This window comes from Watersipora subatra, chromosome 1 (genome assembly GCF_963576615.1).
Source record: "Watersipora subatra chromosome 1, tzWatSuba1.1, whole genome shotgun sequence".
Lineage (NCBI taxonomy): Eukaryota > Metazoa > Bryozoa > Gymnolaemata > Cheilostomatida > Watersiporidae > Watersipora > Watersipora subatra.
In genome coordinates this window covers 51,705,916-51,729,595 of record NC_088708.1, presented here as the reverse complement: position 1 = coordinate 51,729,595, position 23,680 = coordinate 51,705,916, and the positions used below count along the sequence as shown (strand labels likewise).

Below are 23,680 nucleotides of genomic sequence, written 5' to 3'. Positions count from 1 at the left end.
GTGTTCACTACTAATTCACAACAACATATCAGGACTTGATATTTTAAATTAATGCGGCCCTTAGATTGACTATGCGGGCTGAGGAGGTGCAAAGCTGAGGCAAAGATGAAACAGTCATGAGCAACAATAGGTAAGACTTACGCAAAAGGTTGATGGTTATGTAAAGCCAGGAGAGCCAGACTAGAATGAAAATCGAGAAATGCACTTACTTTAATTAAACAATTCAATTTGTAAAACCAGAGAAACAGACTGATAAGATTTCTCAACTTTTTGCATTTGCTGCTACCTCTCTGCCAACAAATTATACTTTTTTCATCTGTGGCTCCCTCTCTGCCAAAAAATTTGACTTTATACATTTGTGGCTCCGTCTCTGCAAACAAATTTGACTTTATACATTTGTGGCTACCATTCTGCCAACAAATTTTACTTTTTACATGTCTCCAATGAGTAAGCCTCTTTTTCCTAAGGGCCTGCTTAGGCGTTCTCTCCTCTGCTTGCTGAAGAGCCTTTCTCTCTCTCCTGCTTGTGAAGTCTCTTCTTTCCACCTGTTGAAACTTTCTGCCTAAATACTCTCATGACCCTCATTTGATTTTCGAGACTCGCAGCTGTATGAGACCGAGCAAATAAGCCGGAATGACTGTCCAAATAAGAGTGTAACTTTTATTAGCTATTGTAACTTTTTGTCATTATAAACAATAATATTATTGTTTAAAATTTTACTAGTTGTATATTTTAATTGCTTAACTTATAGAATAATTAAGTAGTATTTCCTGGTAAATACATTTTTGGTTTACAATTACTCAGCACCTAGACTAATGGCTGAACCAGTAATATTCAACTTAGTTCACACAAGCTAAGCAAAAGTGCACAGACTAAAAACAATCAAAATAGAATATGGCGATACAGTATATTCAACAATGATCTATGTGTGGCTTCAGAATAATTGTATATAACATAAACCTTCCCAAATCCCATTTGACAGGACCAGGTAAATGTGCATACACTTTGTTGGCTTTCACCTGAAGTATTGATATCATTTAATAACAGAAAGCTATGAAACAACTTTTTAAAACATTGTAATGTATAGTTATTCAAAATTAATCCAATTTGTGTTGCATCAAACCTTACATCCAGCCAATGCATGGGAACTAGTAAGTAAATCTAAGTGTTGCCTTTCAGTCCAGAATTGTCACTTAAAAGTCCGGAATTGTCGCCTTTCTGTCCGCTGTGCCACCTTTCCATCTGAAGTTGCCGCCTAAGTGTCTGTTGCCCTATTGACTGTCACCTAACCGTCCATAATTCGTTTATATCTATATATATATATATATATATATATATATATATATATATATATCTCAAAGTATGTAGTATGTTTTCTGTTTTCGGTATGTCCAGCTATAGCTACTAAAATTTTGGACTCAAATTTCCTCATTATGCTGGACTTGCACTCACGAGGAACGAGAAGACACACTGATAAATCAACGCTTTAACCAAAACACCACGGAAGATCATACAAGTGTTTACTCTTTATACATAAAGTATACATTGTTTTCCGTTTCACACTAAAATGATGTAATAATTACAATTCTATTAACTCTTAGCTCTATGACACGCGATGCTTTTTTAGCCCTCCCCGTATTAGGGCTAATTTTTTTTCGGAAAAATGATATCAACAATAAACTATCTCGATATTAGAATTTGGCAATTAAATTCTATTAACTCTGTGGAACACGATGCCTTTTGTTACATTTTTGTGAACCTCTATCTCCGACTTTTTGTAAGGTTCAATTGCTAAATCTCTGTAAAGGTTAATGTTTTTCGCAGCGGACAATTGTATTATCTCGATTAGGAAGACCTTTAGGTTTTCTCACTTTCGATCAGACAAAGACAATACAATATCTCATTTTTACATGTCGTCATTACCAGTATCATTGTATTCAGAGTTTTGATGGATAGCTCTTGGTGAAACAGTAACCTTTTTATACTCACACACTTCTATTTAAGAATTGCTATTATTAATTTAACATATTCAAGAAATTGATATATGTTTGACAAAGTTTGAAACCCTTTATTGTTGTTTTTATTTTCTCTCAAAATATTTCAACTACACAAAACACTTTTCTCATGATATGTAGTTTGCAGTAGAATGGCAAAAGTCTTATATACATGTATGTTGAATACAAATAAATTTTCTGTGCAGACTTTTTTATTACCCGGGCAATGCCGGGTAGTATAGCTAGTATGTTCATATAAATGCATATGTAATAAATAACTAGTCAGGCCTAATTATTATAGGTTAACTTATTCTACTACTTTAGCTATTTAAAACAACTTTTTAGAGAGTAGAGCGCCATTAGTATAACGGCCTGATTGGTTATCTATTGTTAATGTATATACGTGTATATGTATATAAATATAAATATAGATATATATTTATTTATATACACGTATATATACATATATATACCTTATACCTATATATATATTTCTCAAACTCAAAATTCTCAAAATTTTCTCAAATATGTGTTGAAAATCCAGCTGTCAGAAATCCGGCTATAGATCTTAAAATCTTAGAATAAATATTCCACACCCAAGAGGATTCGATCTCGGACCAAGCCTAGGCCACTAGACTACGGAAGTCGAGATGCTAGCCTGCCAATATTTGTTTGTTTTATTTCATCAAAAGATATGAAAACAGAAAAAAAAAACAAAAAAAAAAAGAAATAATGATGAGGCCCAAACTGCGCAGTAGCATTGCTAGTCAAGGCGCTGGGCCACAAGTTAACAGCAAGCAGCCAGAAACTATTTAGTCACCGCTCAACAGGTACAGCTTGAGGGCACATCTAAAAGTGGGCTTGCTCACTACTCTACACAGTTCATCAGGCAGAGCCGAATATATATATATATACATATACATACATATATATGTATATATATATATATATATCAATTATATATATATATACATATATATATATATCCATTATATATATCAATTATATATATCCATTATATATATATGTATATATATATATATATATATATATATATATATATATGTATATATATATGTGTATATATATATAATGCCAAATGGTACCATCAAAGATATAGAAGAAGGGTACAAGTACTTAGGGATTATGCAAAGCAACATCAACCACGAAGCCGAGGTACGTCACAAAGCCATTACCAAAGCCAAGAAACGCTTTCGGCAGGTCTTACGGAGCCAGCTCAATGCCAAGAACCAAGTCATGGCAATAAATACCTATGCACTGCTAGTAGTAAGATATTCATCAGTCATAATAAAGTGGACTGAGAAAGCCATCAAAGAGACAGATATAGCAACTTGTAAACTGCTGACCATGCATGGAGCACTCCACCCAAAATCTGATACTACTAGATTGTATCTTGAGAGAAAAGATGGCAGTAGAGGACTCAAAAATGTACAGCAGACAGTAAAAGAGGAGGAGCAAAGCATCAAAGCATATGCAGCCTCCATGGCCATCTCAGATAAGTTGCTAGCTGAATTTCAATTGGCTGCTCTTACAACAGACCTACGCCCTGATGATGAGGAAATTGATTGGCACACGGAACCTCTTCATGGTGCTTACCACCAACAAATATCTAAGGTTGGCGATCTTCACCAGACATATATGTGGCTGAACAAAGGAAACCTAACGACCAATACAGAGTCGCTAATCATGGCAGCCCAGGAGCAAGTGCTCCCAACAAGGCAACTCCAAATGAAAATCTATCACACTAGAGACGATCCTAGATGCAGACTGTGCAAAGATGCACCTGAGACCATCCAACACATCATCAGTGGATGCAAGCAGCTAGCAGGAAACGCATACACTGAGCGGCATAATCATGTGGCAGGTGTTGTGTATAGAAGTCTATGTGATGAGTATGGCCTTAATAAACCACAACACTGGTGGGAAGCTCCTGGTAAGGTCAATGAAAATGACCGCGCTAAGATCCTCTGGGAATTCTACATCTGAACTGACAAGCATGTCCTAGCAAACCAACCAGATATAGTGGTGGTAGGCAAGGAGAACAAGAGGGCTACTATAATAGATATAGCAGGACCCAATGACTACAATATAGCCAGCAAAGAAAAATAAAAGGTAGAGAGATATCTCCCTCTTGGAGAAGAAATTAAAAAATGCTGGAAGGTAAAAACAACTGTAATCCCAGTAGTCATTGGGGCACTGGGCGCAATAACACCGTCACATAAAATGTGGCTTGCCCAAATACCAACAACAATCAACTCAGGTGAGTTGCAAAAAAGTGCGCTGTTGGGAACAGCTATAAGATCTTGAGGCGAGTGCTCAAACTCCCAGGTCTCTGGTAAGAGACCCGAGTTAGAGCAGAATTTACCACCCATACGGGGTATCCGAGGTTAGGACACAATTATATATATATCTATATATATATATATATATATATAAAACTATGTGTACTAAAAAAACTACAAGTTTAATTAAAACATTTTATTACTTAAAGTTTCGTGCGGTAGGCTTGCACTCTTCAGATAAAATGTCAAAGAAAATATTCTACTAGCAGTAAAGCTGTATAAGCGCTAAAAGCTAGAGTCTTAAGTGACACAAAAGTGAGTCTTAAGTGACTATCATATTTACCCAAATCCGACCAGACCAACAAGCAAAAGCGAAGACGGAATATAATATGGTATAACCCGCCATATAGTATGAATGTTGCCTCCAACATAGGAAAGCAGTTTCTGAACATCTTAAGAACAGAATTTCCACCTGGCCATAAACTGCATAAAGTATTTAATGCCAACACTATCAAACTTAGCTACCGGTGCATGTCTAATATTAAAAGCCATATCAACGCTCACAATAAAGCTTTGTTATTGCCTACTCGTGGTGATAACTCAAGGACATGTAACTGTAGAAATAGAGCCAGCTGCCCAATGGATGGCAAGTGCCTAACAGAGAACGCTGTTTACCAAGCATCAGTCACCACCAACAACGGAACAGAGGAGACATATGTCGGCTTGACTCAAAATACTTTCAAAACTAGATACACCAACCATAAGGCTTCATTCAACCATACATCAAAAAGGAATGCCACTGAGCTAAGCAAATATATATGGCAACTAAAGGATAGCGGATTAGACTACAACATCAAATGGTCAATCTTAAAAACTGCTAGACCTTATAGCCCTATCACTAAGAGATGCGAGCTCTGTATATGGGAGAAGTATTATATAATATGCAAGCCTCAATTAGCCACCTTGAATAAGCGCAACGAAATTTTATCCAGTTGCCGTCATGCCAATAAATTTCTGCTAAGAAACAGTGTCACTTAAGACTCTAGCTTTTAGCGCTTATACAGCTTTACTGCTAGTAGAATATTTTCTTTGACATTTTATCTGAAGAGTGCAAGCCTACCGCACGAAACTTTAAGTAATAAAATGTTTTAATTAAACTTGTAGTTTTTTTAGTACACATAGTTTTATATCAGCTCTGTTTTTACTCTAAACATTGAGCACTCTTTTTACTAATGTGTATCAATATAACTTTTATATATATATATATATATATATATATATATATATATATATATATATATATATATATATATATATATATATATATATATATATATATGTATATATATGTATATATATAGATACATGTATATATATATATATATATCTATGTATATATCATATATATATACATGTATATGTATATATATATATACATATAGAGATATATATATTTTTTTTTATTATTTATATATACATGTATATATATATACATATATATATATATATATCTATGTATATATACACAAACTAACTGTACTACCCGGCGTTGCCCGGGAAATGAAAGAGTCTATGGACAGAAAATTGGTTTGTATTTAACATATAACAACATTTGCCCTTCTAACTTTTAAACTGTATATTAGGAGAAAAGTGGTTTGTGTAGTTGAAATAATTTGAGAGAAAATAAAAACAACTGTAAAAATTTTTTAACTTTGTCAAACAACAGCCACAACTGTAACTTTCAAAATTCATATCAGGAGAACAAAATTGTTGTGCAGGTCAAATAAATTAAAAAAAATAAAACAACTATTAAAGAGTTTAGATGTAAATGTGAAATAATAAGCAAGTAATAGCTAAATTATGTCAGTTTTGCTACGATTACATCAAAAGATGATTCGGTAATAATACAATTAATACGAATTGAGAAAACCAAATAAAAATCCTGATTATGTGGAATCAATAATAACAATTATTGTGTAGAAACGTGTGCGTGTGCTTGTAAGTGGGTATATTATATAAAAAAGTTACTGTTCCAGCAGAAGCTATTCATGGAAACTTTGAATACTACGATACTGGTACCTCTCGTTTAATGCTATGCAGCTTAATGATGGAGCAAAATTGACCAAATCATTAATAAATATAATGAATAGTAGTTGACCCATGATAGAACCTTGTGAAACACCAATTTTTACATGTTTTAGGAATGAAGATATGTTAGTATTCCTTACAGATAGTGAAAGATTGTTTAGATAGCTTGACTAAAGTGCAGAATCATCAAAGAAGTTGTAAAATTTAAGTTTGTTAATTAGAATTATACGGTCAATCGTATAGAAGGAGTTTGAAAAATATAAAAATGTGCCCGTGTAACTGTGCCACTATCAAAATTAAAGTGTAGCTTTTTAAACTTTTCATTAATAGCTCCTGTGGTGTTGCTCTTTTCAAAAAAATCCCTATTGGTTAGCAACCAGCAAATTTAGGTCTCTCATATATGTAAGGACCGTATTTTTTTACCAAAACTTTCTCTATAATTTTGGATAAAACTGGTAGTATTGCAATAAGCCTGTAGTTATTGGGATCTGTTTTCCTAACTTTTTGGTATAGAGTGACTTGCTATCTTCACACAGTTTGGAAATGGGGATTTTGCAATTATATTATTAATAAAGTCTTTGATTATAAAAAGGAAATTTTTTTAACAGTTTTAAATAAATGTTATTATGCCCTGCTGATTTTTGCATGTTTAACTACTTTATCACTTTTATTATAGTATCCTTTAAGTCTAGGACCTGCTCATATTTAAATTTATTATTAGATATCAGTAATTGCTGTAGATAGAATTTTTAAATTATATTAGAATTAGGAAATTTCACCGCCAGATTTACTCAAATATTCACAAAATAGTCATTATTACATTCAGAAATATTTAAAAGATCTTTAATTTGACGCTTCCTACATCTATGGTTGTAGGACCATGATTAGAATGTGTAAAATCTTGTTTCCGAATTTTGTTTAAAATTTTTCATTTATCATTTACTTTTCATTTACACTTTTCACACTAATCACGAGAGATTTTTGATTTTGCGAAAAACTTTCCTTAGTAACATAGTTTCTAAATTTACAAGATTTAACTAAAACCTGTGTATTTAAAGGCTCATGTTTATAGTGATTGTGATTGTCTACTTCTTTTTTAAAATACTGTAAACAATGTACAGTTGATCCAAAGCTTTCTAAAGAAATTTTTGTGGATTTGCCTGAAGCTTGAAGCTGCTTGTGCTGTTAAATCTGCTATAATTTTATAGAAATCATAGAAACTTTGATTAACATCGCTATATTATTGTAAACTTTATTCCAATTGAAACTTGAAAGTTTTTCTTTAAAAATGTGTAGTTAGCTTGTGAGTTATTATTACAAATGGGTGATTCCGGGTTGGACTGGAATAATTCAACTGATGTAACCATAGCATGATGATCAGAATTTTCTAAATCAATTGTACAAAAAATTATTTTCTTTTCCATGACAGTTGTGATAATATGGTCTAGCCGAGTCTCCTTGCTGCTGCCTAATTTGGTTGGAGATAACATTGTGTTATAAAAATCAAAAGAGATGAGTATTGTTTCGTATTTTAGAGAGTATTTGTCTAAATAATTGTCATTACAGGACTATAAGACTATTATTATTAGAATTCTATAATAATAGTAATAATAATAGGATTGGAACTGATTTGTTATATAAGCAGTTTAAAAAATTGGAAAACTATTAGTGAGTTTAAATACAAATTGTTAACAAGTTTGTCTTTACAAGTTCCGTGTTATGGGCGTCTTTATCAAGTATTAATATACTGTACATCTATCACTACTATGAACATTATAAAGTATTGATATACATCCATCACTACTATAACTATTATAAAGTATTGATATACATCTATCACTACTATAACTATTATAAAGTACTGGGTGGATGGCGTCTACCTGCATTTAGCCAAGCCGAGTCAAGCCAAAGCCGAGCCCAGTTCAAGTAGAACAGAGGCGGGGCCTACCAGCTATATAAGCACAAACATTTGCAGTAGAGAGCAGAGCTGTTCTGGGCCTGTTCATTGCCTATTACTTGAGCATTCTTGTAACACTTATGAACTGAGCAGATAATCTACTATATAAACGGCAATCGTTGTCTGTGTATGTATGTGTCCGCCTTATAGAGTACCGTACTTTTCGGACTATTAGCCGCTACTTTTTTCTGACAGTTTGTGGGCCATGCGGCTTATATATGGGTGCGGCTATTCTGCGGTTTTCTTTAACCGCTAGGGCACATTAACGGGAATCTCCAATTAGTACACGCCTCTACTAGGGATGGACGATAAATACTGATATGCTAATCTCATATTTTTGGGAGTTGTCTTTTCGATATATCAAGTTACCAATAACTCCAAAATATTGGTGATGCAATCAACTACCTACCAAAATAAAATAACTATTGATCTATCGGTCAACGATAGGTCATTGATAAAACATTGAGTTGACAAAAAAGAATTTCTCAATAATTATCAAGGGAACAAGGATTGTCATGGCATAAGATCTACTGAAATGATAAGATTGTGTGTGTGCAAAAATAGTGTTCAAAAGATTCAGTTGGGTACTTAGGTTTCAGTCAGCATTTATTAGGATAAAGAAAATACCTTTGATTCAGCAACAAAATCACAGCCAGAACAATTGCGATATCGTGATCTATGAATAAAAAGGATTAACTGCGGAAAAAAACCATCTGTACCTAATTTAACTAACAACAGCAATAATATAATATGTTTATTATATCTCCGAAATGTGATATTAAAAGTAAAATGGCAAGCTGCCGTGTAATATACACAGTTTGAAAGTTGCGTTGGAACGTTGAAAGTTGGTTGTGTTGAATGTAGAATGGTTTTGACAGCGATATGTAACAGAAAGTAAGCATTAGCATTAACGCGACTGGAAATTTTCTGCAAACTGGAGTAAAATAAAGAAATATTCTTGTTACAAAGGGGCATTGTAGTTCGGCCCTAGCTTGTAGATAAGAAGTAAAGAAATCTGGCTAATGTTCTAGATAATTTAATGAAACCTTTGGTAATTGGACAAAAAACATGGGCTGATAAACTGTGTACCACAGATGTGGACACCACCCAAACTGTGTACACCACCCAAACGGTCTACGTTAATTAAAGAAACCTTTGGCAATTGGACAATGCAATCATTATATACTTTGATGTAGTAAATTCTAATGACTATTCTTATAATTAAATATTAAAACTAGAAATTCTCCTGTCATACAGCCCACGACCAAAGTGATATCGGAAAAAAGAAAGGGTACTGATGCTTGAGAAATGCAATATTAGCCTTCAAGTGGCACTGCAGTGCAATAGGATAACTGCAATGGTAGCTGTAATGTACTGGGTGTGGGTGTTATTATATACAACAAACAGCAACAATGAAAAAAAAGGATTCTATTGTTATATCTCTCCCCCGCAATAGGAGAAATGCAATATTAGAGGGAAAATGCACTGATATTATTAAAATAACCAATATTATTAATATAGTAATACAGTAATAACAAAAAACCAATGCACAATTTTGTTTACATTTCAAAACTTCATAGCTAACAATATCAAGAAGTTGTGATATTTATATAGATTTTTAGAAAATCTATTTAACAAAACTATTTAAAAAAAATAATAACAGTAACATATTGCCCAACATCGATCACTATATACTTCGATCTTGTAAATTCGAATGCTTCTTCTTATAATTAAATCTTATGAAATCGAATAATTATTCTTATAATTAAATTCTGTAATAATTTCATAAGAATCGTTAGAAAAAATATCATCGTCATTTCCTTTACTTTCACTGCTTTGTGCATCAGTTAGAATCCCAAAGTACTCAAAAGTGTCCAAAATGTCAGTTTCTTTGAAATCGGCAAAAAAATCCGATTATATTTCAGTACTTCTACGCTAATTACAGAAACCTTCGGCAATTGAACATTTCCATAGATTAGTGAAATGTGCACGATTGTTTGTGAAATTTGGACATCTTAATGGTTATACTATATGTCGCACAGCCTTATTGGCGTTTCGTTGACCGGTCTTAATTTTGATTAAAAAAGGCTTCTCAAGTTTCCATTTTGATTTTAGGTCGAATTAATCTGTCTATTTATGTATCATCCGATCAGATGGGTTAGTTTTAGGATATTGCGGTAACCTGTCAAAGACTTGGTAACATATTTAAATAGGTTTATATGTGTTTTGTATCGTTATTATGCTGCAACGACTCTACACAAAAATGGTTAAATTTGTTGAAGAGATTTCGGTACAAGGGTTTGGTCACAGCCATTAACGGATAATTTTTTGGGAGTCGTGTGCACATGTGTATTTATCATATGTAAATCTCCCAAACAATCGCTTTGCTCGTGTTTGGTCGTGGGAAAATATTAGAATGCCCAATCTGTATCGCATGAGATTTGATCTCGGAACCTCTGGTTCGCATTTTAAAAACTGTTTCACCATTTTTAAAACAAAAATATTTCCAACGTTTGCTCGGATAACTGTGTTCTAATTGGGCTTTCGATGAACATGATGAACATCATTTAGCTGTCCACAATATCTTCTGGCCTCATGTTTTCTTCTGCACTGCTGAACTATTTGATATTAGTGTGTAAGCAATTTTTATATGCATGTCCTTCGAAGTATTAGGACAGCGTTAAACAAGAAACCACTATTAACCCGAGACAGTAATTATTACTATAGCGTTGCTCTGAAAGTTCATCTACCATCATGAATTTAACTCGATTTTTTATATATGTAGGCTACTTTGAAGTAGAAATACTACGTTAGACAAAGAGATACCGCTAGCCTAAAACTGCTATTGATTATTGCTTTGGTATTGCTTTCAAAGTTTTAACGAAAGAAAACAAAAAGTTTCAAAATAGGACGAGAGAATTAATTGTTATTGATATATACGAATCATTATTAATACGATTTTGTGTACACTTTTCTATGGATCGTGTTGGTATCGGTTGGATCGGGCTCGTAAAGATCAAATAGCGTCAAAGTGGTGGCCAAATGGAGGTGGCATTCAATTGGAAAGTGGCGGTCTATTTATCAACCCTTCTCTCAGGTTGACGATCAATTGGAGGTGGCGTTCAATTAGAAGTGGCATTCAATTAGAGGTTTTACAGTATATAGATTGAAAATTGATATACATCTATCACTACTATAACTTTTATAAAGTATTGATATTCATCTACCACCACTATAACTATTATAAAATATTGATATACATCTATCACTACTATAACTATTATAAAGTATTGATATACATCTATCATTATTATAACTATTACAAAGTATTGATATACATCTATCACTACTATAACTATTATAAAGTATTGATATACACTTATCACTACTATAACTATTATAAAGTATTGATATACATCTATCACAACTACAACTTTTATGGAGTATTGATAGATATCTATAACTACTATAACTATTATCCCACGACCAAACGAGCTGAGCGAATGTTTGAGAGTGTTTATGATAAATGCATGTGCACACAACTCACGAAAATTATTCATCAACAACGTCGCAAACCCTTGTTACAAAATCTCATCAACAAATTTAACCATTTGTGTGTAGAGTCGTTTAATTATAATAACGATACAAAACACATAAAAACATATTTAAATATGTCACCAAATCTTTGAAAAGTGTCGACATATTACTAAAACTTACCCATCTGAACGGATTATACACAAATAGACTGATTGATTAGGCCTAAAATCGTTATTAAAACTTGCTAAGCCTTACTTTTCCCAAAATTAGGACCGGAAATTGAAACGCCGAGCGACAGAGAATAGAACGATTAAGTCGTGCGCATTTTACAAAAAAATAACGTGCACATTTCACCAGTCTATAGCATTGTCGAATTGCCGACGGTTTCTTTAATTAACTTAGGAGTACAGTTATACTTCAACTTACGAGTGCTCCAACGTACGAGAAACTTGAGATACGAGCCAGCTTTTAAGCAAGTTTTAGCACTAACATACGACCATATTTGAGATACGAGCACGTGAGTCAGTTGCCAAGTATGCCGGAGGTGTTTTATGACACCAGCACCAATCTGTATTTTTCAACTGCACAGGTTATACTTTTGTACCGTGTTTTTGTGCACGCTTTTCAGTGCAGAATTATGTGAATTAAAAGTACTGTGCGTAGACCAAAAGTTTGCCAGTAAAATAAAAAATAATGCAAAGAAAAAGCAAATGATAACAATTGATATTAAACGAAAAATTATTGAAAAATATGCCAAATGTGGATGCATGATTGAGCTAGCTCAGCAATATGACAGAAATACATCCACAATTATCAAACAGAAGGATTATATTCAGGGCATTTAGCTCGCAAAAGTACTAACCGTAGTTTCTAAACGGCATGGCGATCTTCACCACCGCTGATGGAGAGACCGCTCAGGCAATGGATAAAAGATAAACAATTGGCCGGTGACAGCGTAACTGAAACGACGCTATTTGAAAAGGCCGTTGCTATCTATCAAAACTATAAAAATAGACATTCGGACAAGATGGCTAGTGGTCGTGCATTAAACCTTTGTGACGACACCTGGGTTCGTCCTAATCGCGACATGTTTAAAGGGCGACAAAAGCAAACGTCCTTAGATGGGTTCATCTTAAAACGGCCGACTAGTCGTGAAAGCGAAACAAAGGAAAAATTAGCTAACTAGCGAGAAACTTGAAACTATGAACGACGAAAAATTTTTAATTACGTTAAGTTAAAAATGAAAGTTTGCTTTTAGATTTGCTTCAAAGTTTGTCTTTTAAGACTTTGATAAAATCCAAATTTATCAAAGTCAACTGTTGTAATGAAGGATAACTTATACATATATCTCTCTCTGGCAAATGCTAGCGTTAGCTGCTATTGCATGTTGTTATATTGACATTTTACTAAAACTCGATATGGACTCGGAATGGAACAGATTACTAGATTTACATACATTATGCTGTTGCTTGGAAATACAAAGACACCGCTAAAGAATGGATTATGCCCAGAAGTTGTACACACAACACACACAACGGGACGTACAGATAGCAAGCCACACCAGCAACAAGACCCCTGAAGGCATCCAAAGTTCAATAATTCAAATGCAGCAACCAGCTAATTAAGAACTCTAAACATAGAAGAATCAACCACCAAGTGAAGCTAAAATTCATTCTCCTTCCAGCTAAACACTGGACATTGACAAAATAATTTGAATATACCATCTCATTAATCTGGTGAATTTCCATTGACGTACTAGAAGACAGCGCTCCCTCAATGACCAACCACAGTAACCGAAAGACACAACCCTTAACACTTATACGCCTACCCTCAGGCTAAACATATGCCTATAAAAGAGAACATTTATAGTAGTTCATCCTCTTTTGACTGTGACCTCTTGTAGACGTACAAAACAGAGCTTAAGGGCAGACACAGCTAGCTGTTGGCGTCAGATACTTTATTACTTAGCTTTTATTACTTATTGTTGCTTTGCTTTATTTTAGAATTTTGCTATTGTGTATTAAGGTTTTGGTTTATGAGAATAAAGAGTACTTCTATTGCTACACTGACATCTGATAAATAGCATATTTAGGCTTGGACTAAAGATTTGGGTCAAGTCCTATAAATTGAACTCTTGGCAACAATTCTTGGCAACCATAATAAGGCGGCTTGCCTTCTGAGACATTAATCATAAAAGCATAGTCTGGATAAAGTGAGACAAGGTAATCACTAATCACTGATGTTAGTGTGGTGTTCGAGTGAGTAAATTCCTTAAATACCACACATAACAATGTATTTAATTTTACATTTTAATTTAACACATTTCCTTACATTATTTTTTATTTGTTGCTTTTTGAAAGCAAGTGGTAGGTTAGGACAATAACCAACATGTTCTTTCTGTTACAATATCTTGTTTTGAGTGTTTTATTTGCATTTTACAGAGTATGGAAACCAATAAATATATATTTAATTGTTCTATTTAAAAATAAATTGTACCAACATGCGAGTAAATTGACATACGAGCTCAGTCTCAGAACGCATTAAGCTCGTAAGTTGAAGTATGACTGTACTGAAATCGTTTCATTTTTGCCGATTTCAAAGTAACTGACATTTTAGACAATTTTTAGCACTTTGGTATTCTAACTGATGTCCAACTCAGTGTAAGTAAAGGAAATGATGATGATTTTTTTTTCTAACGATTCTTATGAGATTATTACAATATTTAATTTTAAGTTTGGATGACTACAGAACAATGACTACGTAGTACAGATTTGTTAAAAATCTATGTAAATATCACAACTTCTTGATATTGTTAGCTATGACGTTTTGTAATGTAAACAAAATTGTGCATTGGTTTTATATTATTACTATATTAATAAGATCGGTTATTCTAATAATATCAGTGCATTTTACTTCTAATTTTGGCCAAAATTGCTTTTCTCCTATTGCAGGGGGAGAGATATAAACAAATAATCTTTTCCTTTCATTACTGCTGTTTGTTGTATATAATAACACCACACCCAGTACATTACAGCTACCATTGCAGTTATCCTATTGCACTGCAGTGCCATTTGAAGGCTAATACTGCATTTCTCAACCATCAGTACCCTTTCTTTTTTCCAATATCACTTTGGTCGTGGGCTGTATGACAGTGGAATTTCTAGTGAAGTATTGGTATATACTATATAGTATATACAGTATATAGATTGAAGATTGATATACATCTATCACTGCTATAACTATTATAAAGTATTAATAAACATCTATCACAACTATAACTATTATCAAGTATTAATAAACATCTTTAAAGCTCTGACAATACTTAACAAGAGGGGCTCACAGGAAATGATGCGCTACTCTAGAATTGCATTAACATCACTCACTGTCTTACGACTGTTTCAGACTAGTAATAGAAATTATACCATTGTAAAGAAGAGTAGAGTTGTCTCCACATCTCTTTCTTCCCGTTGCGTGTAGACGACTCCTCCATTTTCAGCTGAAGTTCTATTAATACCAGGTGTGCCAGGCAGTTTTGTTGCTCCGGGTGAACCTATTGCTCCTGATTTACCTGAAATAGTAAGATTAAAACCTGTAGTAGAAGATTTAGAAAAATTGCATTATAGACATAGTTCTACTGTAACTGTGAGACATTCTTAAGGGTGAACATCAATATGAATGAAGTAAGCATCATTTCAGCTTTAGTAATCAATATCAATTAGCCTACTCTTTTGGATTGTCAGTTACTTTTGGTTTTGGTATTGTTATGTCTCACCCTCCTCTCCTGGAAGACCCTGTGACCCTTGCAAGCCTGTAGGTCCTTGAGATCCTGGTGGTTCTGGAGGTCCTTGAGGCCCTGTTAGTCCTTGAGATCCTGGTGGTCTTTGAGGTCCTAGAGGTCCTTGAGATCCTGGTGGTCATTGAGGTCCTGGAGGTTCTTGAGGCCCTGGTAGTCTTTGAGGTCCTGGTGATCCGATAGCATCACTCTTACTCTCTGAAGCTTATATATTGATTATTATAGTTACATACATGTATTTATGCTGTCTTATTTGTTATAATTAGAAAAATCTCATGATTTGATGAGCGTTGAAAACACATTTATAAAATAGAAGGCTGCAGCTTGGTAAAATAAGAGTAAAACAGATAACTTTTGGTCAGAAAATTATATTATTTTAATTAATGAAGCTATGGCTTAATTTATTTAATGTACGTTGTATTTTAAATGTTAGGCAATATAATTCAATGTAATTTATGCAATTTATCATATTATAATTTAGTCTAGTATACTATGTTTTCTGTTTGCTATGTCACATAATTCAATATAATGTCGCATATTGTAGTTATCTGCAATTGCTATACTATAGCAGAGTATAATATATTACAATATAATATAATGTAGGCCTATATATTTTACAGGTTGTTTCTTAACTGCTTATCGTCTTTCAGTAATACAACATGAAGTATAAATATAACTAAATGATATAAAGTTAGAATTATGTAAGAACTAGAGGAAAGTAAAGACATACTCAAACCTCTAGATAAATTAATGTTGATATCAACTCTTTCTTCCGAACCTTTTAGTTCATCACTTGGATAGACAGAAACTCCATGTAGGTACTAAAATTATTAAAAGGCGTTTTAGTAGCAAGTTTTTACTAAAGCAAATGTTTTGAGTACTTAATAAGATTTTTTATTGCAGTAATTACTTAAATTGAGAAGTTTAATAAATAAATAAATTTCAACAGATTTGATTTCCCATTTATGGTTTTATGATAAAAATCAAGAAGACTTGTAAAAGGTTAAGAAGGCAACATGTAACATTGTTTTTCTTAATTCTAAAAACAGACGGACATCTAATAATAATGTGACAGATCGAATATTCAATACAAATGAGGCATTTTATGTAGTACACAATTTGACTCCCAAAATAAAACTTGTCCATGTGGCTTTTGTGAAGCCAAGTCATTCCCAACATTCATGAAAATGTAATGTTTGTAGCATGTGGTTGCTATGAGCTTCCTAAACGCCAACAAATATAACTGTTTAAAATCCAATCCATCATCTTTGAAGGCAGATTTCTCAGGTTGTTGTGGTCACCGTATTGACCAACACCAGCTTCCATAAAAAGCTGTATCTCATGATAAACTGCCTCAATTTAAATTCTGAAAATAGTTTTGAAAAGCTTAGAATTTTCTCTATTATATAGGGCTAAAGTAGTTTTGTGATTTGAACTTATTTGTATTGATCTGTCACCTATACTATTGTTATTTTTACATCTGCGGTATTTTTTAATTGTGTTGAAGTTGAAATATTTAGAACAATTGCAGATGTAACAGAAAAATAAAAGGCCTTGACACTGTTGTAGTTACGCGAATGACAATCTATTCTACTAACTGAAACACTACCTTTTGCACTTTCTTTTGCCAAGGTGTTGTTGAATACCCTTCTTTGGCTTTAAATACTATTAGTCACAAATTAGGCACTCATACAATTCATTTTCCCTTCACCTAATTTTTCAGATACGGATTGCTAAGAATGTTGTGTCTATTGCATGCTGCAGTCTATAAGTAGTGATATAATAAAAATATTATATCACTACTAGAGGCTAGTAGTGATATAATATTATATCACTACGAGCCTATAGTAGTGATATAATATCTTGATTATATCAAGATATTATAATAATCCTATTAATAATTTATAGGATTATAATTATATAATCCTATAAATTACAAATGCTTGTACAATGCTAGAATCTCTGAGTACTTTCCTTGAGACAACTGGTCTGATTTCTGTTTTCAACCATTTCTAGGCATTTTGCTACTTAAGTTTTACAGCAAAGCGTAAGATTTATCACATAAAATTAATCTAAAAATATCTTACAGAAACGCTTAAATGTAAAGATGCTTATTAAAAACATGCCATGCAAAGGACACTGGATGAGATCAAGATAAAATTATCTGTGTAATACAATTACTTGTATTTGCAATTAATCTTCTTTCACATGGTAGTTCAAAGGCGACGTTATCTTCGAGTTTTCTTTTGACGAGAGTCCTTTTACAGCATCGGCACCGACATGGTAAGCATTATTGTAAAAGTCAGTGAAAAGGAAAATATGTGACACTACATAAATAATCAGAGCAGTTCCATATCCGGTGGGGTAGCCACAGTCAGTATAAGTTGCATTTGCTGTGTGTAGCAGTATTAGCCAGAACTGTATCTGCAAAGATACAAGGCCTCAAGATATAATAGAATTAGAGGTAATCTACTGTTACATAGACCTCAATATATAATAGAAATAGGGTTAATCTACTGTTACATTGACCTCAATATATAATCTAAATAGGGTTATTCTACTGTTACATAAACCTCAATATATAATAGAAATAAGGTTAATCTACTGTTACATAAACTTCAATATAATTATAATAGAAATAGAGTTAATCTACTGTTACATAGACCTCATTATATAATAGAAATAGAGTTAATCTACTGTTACATAGACATCATTATATAATAGAAATAAGGTTAATCTACTGTTACATAAACTTCAATATAATTATAATAGAAATAGAGTCAATCTACTGTTATATAGACCTCATTATATAATAGAAATAGAGTTAATCTACTGTTACATAGACATCATTATATAATAGAAATAAGGTTAATCTACTATTACATAAACTTCAATATAATTATAATAGAAATAGAGTCAATCTAATGTTATATAGACCTCATTATATAATAGAAATAGAGTTAATCTACTGTTACATAGACCTCAATATATAATAGAAATAGGGTTAATCTACTGTTACATTGACCTCAATATATAATCTAAATAGGGTTATTCTACTGTTACATAAACCTCAATATATAATAGAAATAAGGTTAATCTACTGTTACATAAACTTCAATATAATTATAATAGAAATAGAGTTAATCTACTGTTACATAGACCTCATTATATAATAGAAATAGAGTTAATCTACTGTTACATAGACATCATTATATAATAGAAATAAGGTTAATCTACTGTTACATAAACTTCAATATAATTATAATAGAAATAGAGTCAATCTACTGTTATATAGACCTCATTATATAATAGAAATAGAGTTAATCTACTGTTACATAGACATCATTATATAATAGAAATAGGGTTAATCCACCGCTACATAGACCTCAATACAGAATAGAAATAAACTTAATCTACTGTTGCATAGACCTCAATACATAATAGAATTAGGGTTAATCTACTGTTACATAGACCTCAATATACAATAGTAGCATAGACATCAAGATATGCTGAAAATACGTTTCTTCGCTTGGCAAATTTATTTTATGGGATGGTGATCCAACACTAATTTCAAGTGTTTGACATTTCTGACTTGAGCTAAGCTAAATCATGACAGTAAGAAGACAGTGATGAACATACCAGCTGAATTGCCGTCATGTATTTCTTCCATCAGAGAAACTTTCTAACTCTTGGACCCATTGCCGACAGCATATAGTAGGAGTACATGAGGGTATGTACACCGGAATTAAGCATTGCAGAGAAATAGGCTACAATTATTAACATCAATGTTAGCCCTAAAATCCTCCAGAGAGTTTCTAGTCTGTCGTCATCATAGAGCTATTTTATTGAAAAATGAGTAACAACTCAAAACCTTTGAACTTTATTCAGTGAAAACAGTTCTGTGTATATTTCTACATCGAAAGCATTGAAAGATCTCAACATCAATATACTTATACTAGCTACTAGCTAATTTACAAGTTCTGTGCTGTTATTTACAACTCTAATTAAAACTATTGTCATTAGTTTATGCATTTGTAAACACTATTGCTCAAATAAATCAATTCAAAACTAGTATCTTTTTGTTCATTTAATAAAAATATTTCTTAAAAATGACAAATTAAAATTTTATTATTATATCTATTTCTGAACTAAGAGTTCTGAGTAAACTGAGATTAAATGTCCAATATTCATTATAACATATGTTGGAGATTAAAGTCCACTTACCAAAGAACAAACTTATGACATTAAAATACGTCAGTGTTTGTTAGACGTAAATGCAAGCCGAACTTATGAATAACACTTATCCTAAAATTATTAGGGTTTATCTCCCTTGAATTCATAGCTTAATTATCTAATTCTTCACAAAGAGTATAGAATAGATATAAAATAACTATAGGTATAAAATACTACCTATTACCATAAATAAATAGGTATAAAATAGAATATATATATTGATGTATCTATCTATGGAATGTCTATCTGCACAACCGTAAAGGCTTCTGAGCAAACATGCCAGAATCTACTTAGCTATTCTATTTATGAAGTTAATCTACTTACTCACCATTAAACTTGCAGAATCTGTAAATTTAAGAGATGCTATTTTGTGTCAAGAAATAACAACTCCGAAACCTGTAGGTGAGCAGGTTAAATGGGACTGGGGAGTAAAGGAGACAACTTACCGCAACCAGCTGGAAGGTATCAGGTTCCAACCCACCAAAGTAAGGGCATTGTTTAGTGATGGTAGACGTGTAAAAAGGATATTTGATTGTTCTTTTTTCTGAGTACAAAGAATAGCTACAAGATGCAATGAAATACATATGAAAAATAATAAGTCTAACACCAACAACAAGGAATACGGTTATTATTTTTCAATATTTTGTAGAAATTCCAGAAGTATGCGACAGTTTCTGTCTTATCTGAATGAGGTCAAACGAAATGGTTTGTACTTTGTTTCTTAATTAATTGAAAATCAGTTCATATGAATTTTATTTTTCATGAGCCCAATAAGAGGGACGTGGAAGTGAAACAACTACTACTGGTTTTGTGCAATTCCTTGTTCATTTATTGTAACTATCAGCTACATTATGGAAACCTTGTAATTGTGTAAACAACCTGCGGCAAACCATTCTTGTTAACAGTCTCTGCGCCTCTTTCGTTGGGAAGACTCAAACCCAGCCTGATCCATCTTATTAGTAAGTAGGTACTCCAGAGTCGATGTTAATACAATTGACAAATATCCGCACTTGCATATGACTTAACATACTTAACACAACGACAAGTGATATTTAATAACATGTTAATAACATACTTTAACAACTCCCTTTTTTGCCTTCCGTCCCATTTTTTAAAAGACTCAAGAATAAGATAATGCTGTATAATTTCCATTTGTTGGTACTTTCTAAATAAAATGCAGTTAAGCATTTTTCATCTTTTGCTTACCAAAATTTATTTTTGTAGACAACTTATGTTAATTATATAACACATTTTTTGGACAACCTAGGTAACACACTACTGATCAATGTAAGTGCCACAGTGTCACATATCAATGTTTCCTTTGCACCATTGCTCTATTTCACAAGAAATTCACATACCTATATACTTACTTTGGAGAAATGTTCATATACTTACAGTGTCAAGAAACTCAACTGGTTTGGAGAAGTAATACCACCAGACTGCCTTGGCAAGCTGCAGTAAAAGAAACAAATCAGGCACCTTATGATAGTCTTACATGCCAAGAAGGTAACTTTGAACAAGAAGGTGACTTACTCATTAATAAACTTTGGAATCATTTGGAAAAGTTAACTGTCGAGGTTTTAATGTTAGAATTTAAAAATGCTCAGCAGCATAAACTACGAAACGACCTGGTAATAAGTTAATTCTAACTTTTCAATGACATACTTAAGAATATTACTTACTCTGACTGCCAGGATGTTGTCTGATCTGTCTACTGGAGAACACCAGATATTAAAACCGGGATTTCCAAAGATTGTAGCTGCAAACTAAAGGAACATGATGGTGAAAAGTTGACATCAAACTCTCTAACTGCATCATTAGTACCTCTAACAGCTAGCCAACTTAGGCATAGTTAACAAAAAGGGATTTGTTATGAATGGTTTAACGATGTTTGGTCTAATGCCAATTGGTCTAAATGGCCAATTTGTCCAAAGACGCATAGTCGAAAACCTAATTGCTCAATATACCAAATCATCTAATAACGGTTAATTCAAAATTGATATAAAATAAAGAATAAAAATATGAGAACTTATTTTTTCCCTAACCTGAAAAAAACTTTTAAAGGGTAGCTGGTTATTTCTGTGACTGTGACCGATGATTGACTTCGTACAAGATTGTTGGGAACTTTAGCAGATAGAAAAATAGGCTTGATGCATAGGTAGCTCTGTGGATGGCTAGTCCGATACATGCGTTACCGGGTTACTTAACAAAACATTAATATTAATGCAGTTTCAGTGTGTAGCTAGTATAAAAACATCTCTGAGGTGCAGGGTCGGTGTGTAGCTGGTAAAAGTACAATTCTGATGTTCAGTGTTGGTGCGTAGCTGGTATAAGTACGTTTCTGAAGCGCAGCAGAGTACACATAAGATGGCTGAATGATATTGCATCAATTAAACCAATGACTTTTGGCCTCATGTTAATTTTTATGGATTAGAATTGAAGCTGTTTAACTGGGCAGTTTTAAAAATTTTGCATTTCAGGTGTTAGAGTGTCGGTCTACCAAGCCAAATGTCACAAGTTTGAGCCTCGTTGAAAGCGATGTTTTATCCTAACCTCAAATGCATGCTTCAGACAAGTAGAAACCGCTCTTATTATAGTAAAGATATATGTTTGTTTTACTTATATCCATCAAGCAATAAATAATTCTTTTATGAATAACTATCGGAATGCCCGACGTTGCACAGGTATTAAAAAGTAGCTTATAAATGATGAAAAGTAATGTAGCTGCTTGCCACTTGCCATTAGCCTGGCTCATTGGCAATGGCTAATTTGAGTAAGCTTACTAATAAGAGCTAACCACTTGCTCTCACAGTTGAGCACAGCATAAACTTACGCTACTGTAGCGTAATTTCACCCACATAGCGACATATTAATCCATCAATCCCAATTAATCCATCAATCTCGGATAGCCAAGCTGGTAAGTCATTTCCCTGGTGAACCAGAGGTTCCGAGATTAAATCTCATGCAATAAAGATTCTGCATTTTAATACTTTAATAGCTATAGCCGGACAAACCGGACTACAGACATGCCAAGTTTGAGATTTATATAGATGAAGTGATGACCTTAACATTGGGAATTCATATATTTCTTAATTAATATACTGCATTTCAGCAATATACTGCAAAGTTAATGCACCACTGGATTTTCAGCATCTGTTGGCAGCAAATAATTTAGCACCCATCATTACCTTTAGACTAAATTTACTGATCTGCAATAGTGAATTTATTAATCCAATAAATAGTTGTGTAATCAAACCTTTCTCAGCATAAAAACGGCGATGTAGTGGTTCAAAGAACATGGTGAAACTCCCATGCATGCAGTCTATTAATCCTGGTAATACTTTCTGGCTAGATGTCATCGAGTCCACGCGATAGCCAAAGCTAGATTTTCTGCCCAGTTAGATGGGTAGTACAAACAGCCGCTATCAAATTCAACGACATAAGAGCTCTACAATTTAAACTACACCAAACAGCAGTTTCTGATACATTCGCAAATTGCTTAGGTCCGATATGAAGTTAATCACAAGCCATTGAACACGATGACTACAAGTCTAACAAATTTAACTTGGAAAATGAGAACCCATCAACGATTCCACTAAAAGCAATGGAATTTAAGCGTATTTATACATACCACTCCGATCGGCTGTTCACCCAGAATGAACTGAATGAATTAAATTTTGATGTATTAGATGCGCTATAAACAGCTGTATTGTGGACGAGTATAACTGGAGTGGCTCAGAACCTGGTCACTTGATGGGGGAATTTTCTGTTTTTG

At 33.1% G+C, this 23,680-nt stretch overlaps 1 pseudogene; it reads right to left on the bottom strand.

Annotated features, from left to right (window-relative positions):
• Positions 1 to 17,822: 17,822 nt before the first annotated feature.
• LOC137388665 (very long chain fatty acid elongase 4-like) lies at positions 17,823 to 22,765 on the bottom strand (annotated as a pseudogene).
• Positions 22,766 to 23,680: the final 915 nt, after the last annotated feature.